The sequence below is a fragment of the Balaenoptera ricei genome, chromosome 3 (genome assembly GCF_028023285.1).
Source record: "Balaenoptera ricei isolate mBalRic1 chromosome 3, mBalRic1.hap2, whole genome shotgun sequence".
In the NCBI taxonomy this organism is placed as follows: domain Eukaryota; kingdom Metazoa; phylum Chordata; class Mammalia; order Artiodactyla; family Balaenopteridae; genus Balaenoptera; species Balaenoptera ricei.
In genome coordinates, this window is record NC_082641.1 from 42372839 (window position 1) to 42379977 (window position 7139).

At 45.5% G+C, this 7139-nt stretch overlaps 1 long non-coding RNA gene across 1 annotated transcript; it reads left to right on the top strand.

Moving 5' to 3' along the window:
- Positions 1 to 2390: 2390 nt before the first annotated feature.
- On the top strand, positions 2391 to 6932 carry LOC132363607 (uncharacterized). Its single transcript, XR_009502621.1, has 3 exons — positions 2391 to 2448; positions 5366 to 5444; positions 6860 to 6932. It is a non-coding gene; the product is annotated as an uncharacterized LOC132363607 (long non-coding RNA).
- Positions 6933 to 7139: the final 207 nt, after the last annotated feature.

Below are 7139 nucleotides of genomic sequence, written 5' to 3' on the forward strand. Positions count from 1 at the left end.
GATCCCACATGCTGCGGAGCAACTAAGCCCGTGCACCACAACTACTGAGCCTGTGCTCTAGAGCCCACGAGCCGCAACTACTGAGCCCACGTGCCACAACTACTGAAGCCTGCGCACCTAGAGCCCATGCTCTGCAACAAGAGAAGCCACCACAATGAGAAGCTTGCACACTGAAACGAAGAGTAGCCCCCGCTTGCTGCAACTAGAGAAAGCCTGTGCACAGTAACGAAGACCCACCACAGCCATAAATAAATAAATAAACAAACAAACAAATAAATAAATTCATTTAAAAGAAAACTGTTCCTTTAATCACACCGTTACGATGCCTCTTTAGGTACTTTTATATAGAACTAGCATAGTTTACGCTTGGTAGTTTTCAATCAGAAAGCAAGGGTTTAAAATTTATTCTTCAAAAATTTCCCAATCCTTATCCCGCCCCCTACCCCAATACAAATGATCTAAAAGCTGCAAGGGTTAGGACAAATAAATGGGCTCAGTGTAGGAGGACCTTTATTTGGAATACAGAGTCAAAAGGCAAGAGGACTAAGAGTTGCTCATTTAGAATTTCAGTTATTATTAGTCTCTTATGAGTATAATTCTAATCTCTCCCACCAGAGGGCAGTTATCACATGAAAATATGAAACCACCCCTAGTATTAACATGAGCCAAGATAGCTGCTTGGTTTGGTCCTATTTTGGAGGGAGAAACCTTGCACCAAACACTGAGTGACAGTCAAAAGCATTCCTCTGTTTCCAAGATTTTATAATGTATTCCATTTAAATACCATCTGGGTTTCAGTAACTTGTATTGCCCTAGAAAATTAGATTTATATGCTTTTTCATGAGAATTCCAAAGAGTAGCTGAGAAAAAGGATTAACGTTTTTGATAGACAGCAAATAACTTCAAGTGTCCAGTCTGCTTATGATTTGGAGAGACCACCAGAAACACTTCTATTTATTGATCACGTTGCACAATGCCTTATAGTGAAAATGCTTTATGGCCAGAATCAGATCCAATCTTCCCAACGTCCCTGGCAGGTATGTTCTGTTAATTCTGCCCATTTTAGAGATGAGGAAATTGAAACATACTCAGGTGAAGCAATGTGCCAAAGAATACATGCTTAGTTTATATTCTTAAGCACCATGAAGCAGTGGATCTGTTGGAGATGTGCTGGGCCCAATTACAGAGACTTGGCACCAAGTTCAGGAGTGAGGTCCACTGGTGCTCGGAAAATCCATGTCAGGAAAAGGAGGGCGAGGCAGGGTAAATAGGAAGCTACCTGGTTGCTCTCGCCGGTGGCACTGCAGGCTCCACCACTAAGTCAAAAGGCATAGCTGCTTGAGCGATGGTTACAGACCATCTTTCCATGGTAGGTGAGGATCCCATGTGCTGTTTTAAGCCAGAATTTAGACAGCCTGGTATGAGTCTAGCTAGCAGGTGAGGGCATAGGAACTAGGACCCATGCCTACAGAATGAACAGGGTGGGTTCTCCATGGGTCCCCTGGACCCAGACACCGGCTGAGATCCAGAACAGGATCCAGGCCTGAAGAGGGCCTGTGGAACTTGGCAGGGGAGCAAAGCAAAGGGAGGAGAAAATCTTGGCCAATGTTCAGCTTTACGAATTGGGCCAACTCCAAGAGCCGGCTGATTCCAACTCTAATTTGAAATCTGGTTGGAGACTCAGGAGGACAGGCAGACTCCCGGTTGTTGGCTATGCTACAGGCCCTGGGAAGGTCAGCTTTGATGTGCATCCCTGTGATAGCAGCTGAGGCTGTTAATGAGTCATTGGTTATAATGGACTCGGGAGCAGGAGCAGGGCCAATCCTGAATGTGGGTGCCTTGGTGAACCCCACAGGAAGGACTCAGGGAAGGCAGAGTGAACACAGTGTGGGCTCACTCCTGGTCCCCCATGGGCAGTGCCAGATGAACCTGACTGCAACACTGCCACCAGGAAGCAACTTACAAGTTCAGAGTTATGGACCTGAAGCTTCACAAGTACGTTATGAATCAATTGAACTAGTAGAATCTTTCAAAGCTTTTCTCATTCACCACTTGTTGAACACCTGCTCTATCCTTGCTTAATAATGCATAAAATTAGATCCAGGGGTTTTATAAGGTGCCAGGTGAACCTCATACCCAGCAAGTAGAGGGAAATTGCTTTCAACTGAAGCAATACGGGCACTCACAGGCAGAAGGAGCGTGGAGTTGAGCCTTAAGGGAAGGACAGATTTTGAGCATCAGAAGTAGCATGAGGGCATCTGTATTAGTTTCATGACTGTTGTAACAAGTTACCACAAACTGCATGACTTGACCCAATGGACTCTTATTCTCTCACAGTTCTGGAGGCCAGCAGTCCAAAATCAAGGAGTCAACAGGACGAGCTGCATCTGGAGGCTCCACGGGAGAATCTTGCCTCTTCCAGTTTAGAGTGGCTGCTGGAATTCCTCGGTTTGTGGCCCCATCACTCCAGTCTTCAAGACCAGCATCTTCAAATCTCTCTTTGCTTTGTCTTCATACTGCCTTCTCCTCTGTGTGTGCTAAATCTCCCTCTGCCTTCTTTCTCTTGTGATGACATTTGGGGCTCATCCAGATAATCCAGGGAAATCTCATCTCAAGATCCTTAATCACATCTGTAAAATCTTTGCCATATAAGGGAACATTTGTAGATTCCAGGGTTTAGGGCACGGGCATCTTTTTTTTTTGTGGGGGGGGATATTCTTCAGCCTACTGTAGCATCCTGACTACAAGAAATAGCATGAGGGGGAAAAAGAGAGAAGCAGGAGTGTTTGGAGGACAGCAGAACAGTGAGTCTAGAGGACAGGGATCATACAGTGTAGCCCCAGAAAATATGGCTTCCACATCTACCTTTTTGGTCATATTGGTGGGGAATATGACCCCCAGACCAAAGAGTTAGGAATATATGATGGAGGAAATTCCATAAAGGTAGATTTAGAAAGAATAGTCGAGATCAGAATGTACAACCAAACAGTTTTCATGTGAGAAAGCCTAGAACCACTGCTAGTATTTGACCTAAGAAAGGGTGATGTGATGGAAGTGGTGTCTCGGGAAGATGACCTCCTCCATCCTCTCAACCCTGTTAAAATGTGTTTGCACTTATGGCTTCTATCTAAAATGTGATCTCCTTCATGGCCGTAAGGCTAACATTCCAGAGCTGACTCTGGCCTCCAAGATTGCAGCAAGGTCCAATCAAATTATCATTCAAATATTTTTAGGATTCCCTTAGGCAGATGTCTACGTTCTAACTTGGTTGTCACTTTTATCTCTTTCCAGACTGCTGCTATCATCTGCTTCTGTCTCATTACTTCTTCCTCAGGTACTGGAGGCCCTTTGCACTTATTTCCCTAAAGCCTGGTACAATCCCTTGCTTAATTCCCCCAAAGGCTAGTTGACACCAGGCTGAAATGGTGAACAAAAATCTTATTCATGATTTGAGGATGACATAAGGAAATTACTTTGTTTAAAAGGACTATTTAAAGCAGGATATTGGCCATCTAGCTCTCAGACTCGATCAACCATGGCCCCTCGGGGCCCCTTGTTAACCAGTTCTCTCCTTTCCATCAAACTAACAGTCACTTTTCTTAAAAACATCTTATTAAAACAAAACAAGCCTTCCAGACCTCATGTCAGCCTCTAGTGAATCTTTTCCATCCCCTCCCACCCAGCTCCTTGAAATTGCAATATGCACTCCCCAACCAACTGCAGTCCAACCTCTGCCCAACTTTGCCTCTGACTCTCCCTAAGTCAAAGACACCCTCACTGCTAAGTCTGTGCTTCCATCCTTATCTCCCTTAACCTCTCAGCCCTTGACACAAGCCATGCTGTCTGGTCTCACTACACCTCTTGCTTTCCTACCTACTCAATGTCTCACTGCAGCTGCAGAAGAAAAACCAGTCTAGACCATCACAGTCTCCCCGTAGAGGGGTAACTCACCCCACAAAGATGATAAACTACCTTACTTAATAATGGAAAAAGTTAACTAAGTGTTTCCCAAACTGTGGGCTGTGAAATCAATTTAGTGAGTTGCAAGGCTCACTGTTAAACTAAACGGAATTAAACAGAGACCATCAGAGTGCATCACACGTAGTAAAGCTAAGGGTTTTGTACGCAGTATGTGTATATGTGTGTTCACTGGTGGTGCTGAGTATGTTTCTTATTGTGGGTATAGTCAGAAAAGTAAAAAACTCACTGATCTGGGTCTTCATGAAGTTAGCTTCTATATTTCAGAACAGAATTTAAACTTTAATTTGGAAAAAAAACCCCAAAAACTTCAATAGGCCTTTTGATTACAAGGAGAAAGATTAGTGTTTACTCTAAAACAAGGATTCTGGTATCACTCTTAGAGCAACTGGTAGATATCTGAAAATAAAAATGACGTACAAGGCTCACCTCTCCAGCCTCATTTCTCCTGCTTCCTACTCTGTGGTCTGCACTGTGGCTACACCTCGTCCTTTTGTCCTCCAATCACAGGTTCCTTTCTGGCTCCAGGCCCTGGAATGTGCCATTTTATTGCTGGGAACCCTCAAATCCCCCTTCCCTTTCCAAAGCTCCATTTGTCCCCCTCTGTCAGCTTATCCAGACTAAGATACCACTCTCTTTAGGGAACCTTCTCAGACCCCAAGCTTAGTTGCTACTGAAATCCCCCAAATGAGCCCCTGGGCCATTGGGGTCTGGATGAGCAATTCATGAAGCTGACTAGAACTGTGTCTCTCACCTTTTTTTTTATTATTGCTCCATCCCTCCACCCCCAGGAGTCTTTCAAGACATTTTTCACCTGATTTTTCCTCCCTCTCCCTGATGAAATTTGAATACCACAGATATTCTTTATGTCTGTTATGTACTTGGACCCTTTGGAGAGTCATAATCCATTATCTATAGCTAAGATTTGGTATAATCTTAGATAATATGATATGTATAAAATAGATAACTAATAAGAACCTGCTGTATAAAAAAATAAATAAAATTCAAAATAAAATCTTAGATAATATGGTTTTTTTTTTTTTTTTTTTTTTGCTCCATAAGAACAAATTTTTGCCCCATTGAGAATGCATGGAATAGGATAAGAGAAAACTCTACTTGTCCTCCTGACAGCACTAAGACAAAAATAGTTCACAATCTTTCCTGATAAGAGGCTTATGTCAAATGCTGAAGAGGTTAAGGAAAATAAGGTTAAAGTATAGATTTAGCAACGAGGCTGACTTTGACCTCATTGAGGGCAGACTTATTTTGCAGCAACGTGGAGATTGACCCTTGAATACAGGCTACCATTCAAGGAGCTGGGCTGGGAGGGGATAGAATAATTAGCTAGGGGATGACATAAGGTCTAGAAGGTCTTGTTTTGTTTTAGGAAGATGGGGCACACCGGACTTTAGGCTGATGGAGAGGAGGCTGTGGACACCGAGAGACTAGAGAACATCGAGAAAGGGGTAAGTGGTTGGACAGAAGCCCAGAGGAGGATGGAGGGGACAAGGGAATCCCGAGCAGAGGGGGTGGGAGCACAGCCAGCTTCTCCCCGCTCAGACGTCTGGGCGTGAACGTGGAGGCAAGTCCGCTCAGCTGGGAGAGAGAGACCCGGGGCACAGGGAAGGCCTGAGGAGAGGAAGAGGTTTGCCATCTTCACTCTGGAGAAATAGGAGAAGCTGATCAAAATACGCAGAAGGATGGCCAAGTGACATCGAGGGCCAGCTGAATGAAAAGCACAAAATTTGTAGCAGTTGGATTTTTTCTTTTTCCTAACACTTTCCAGGCACTGTCTTAGGCGCTGGGGCTACAGCAGTGAACCCTACGTTTCTGACCTCAAAGTGCCATTGTCTGTCTTCCCCAGCTGGAATTTAAATCCAGAAGTAAGATAGTTTTTTTGTTTGTTTTTGTTTTTTTTTTTTTTTGGCTGCGGGGCATGTGGGATCTTAGTTCCCTAACCATGGATGGAACCCGAGCCCCCTGCAGTGCGAGCGCGGAGTCTTAACCACTGGATAGCCAGGGAAGTCCCCAAGACTTTGTTTGGATTCTGGTTTTTTTCTGGGGTGGGGGTGTTCCACCACATAGCTTATATGTGGGATCTCAGTTCCCCGGCCAGGGACCAAACCCGTGGCCCCTGCAGTGAGAGCACGGAGTCTTAACCTCTGGCCCACCAGGGAAGCCAGAAGTAAGATAGTTTTAGATGCTGATAATGGCGATGGAGATAAAATAGGGAAGTGACAGGAGGAAGACTCTGGCTAGATGATCAGGAAAGACCTGCCTGAAGAGATGACAACTGATCTGAATCCTGAATGGCTTCTGCCATTCTGAGGGTGGAGCTTTCAAAGCAAAAGGGACTCCAAGTGCAAAGGGCCTGAGGAAGAAAAAAGCTTGGAGTATTCGAGGACAGACAGGAGGCCAGTGCGGCTGAATCATATAGGATCCGGGGAGAGAGGCGGGGAGGAGGTCAGCAGGGGCCGAGAAATAGGTTCTTGAAGGCCGTGGTCAGGATTTTGGATTTCATTCTGGTTACAAGGAGAAGCTTCTGGTTGGGATTTTTAAGCAAGGGAGTGACATACTCTATCCTATGCTTTGGAACAGTGGCTCTGCTTACAATGGGGAGGATGGACAGTAGGGTAAGAGTGGGGGTAGGGAGACCAGATCAGAAGCCTGGGAGATTCTCCAAAAGGGTCAAGGTAGTTATGAGGAGGAAGGCAGTTCCGGTGTAGGATTAGGGTCAAAGGGCAGTTTTGGGAAAACAGTAGAAATCTCGGGTGTTTTTGTGGGAAATGTGAATACTCCTTTTTAACCTCAGCAACTCACACAGAAACACAGAAACAGCAACATGGAAACACCGCTCATATCTGCTCCTCACCCATTTTAGAGACCCCTGGAGGCAAGAAACTATAAGACTGGGCTTCCCTGGTGGCGCAGTGGTTGAGAATCTGCCTGCCGATGCAGGGCACACGGGTTCGAGCCCTGGTCTGGGAAGATCCCACATGCCGCGGAGCACCTAGGCCCGTGAGCCACAACTACTGAGCCTGCGCATCTGGAGCCTGTGCTCCGCAACAAGAGAGGCCGCGATAGTGAGAGGCCCGCGCACCACGATGAAGAGCGGCCCTCATTTGCCGCAACTAGAGAAAGCCCTCGCACAGAAACGAAGA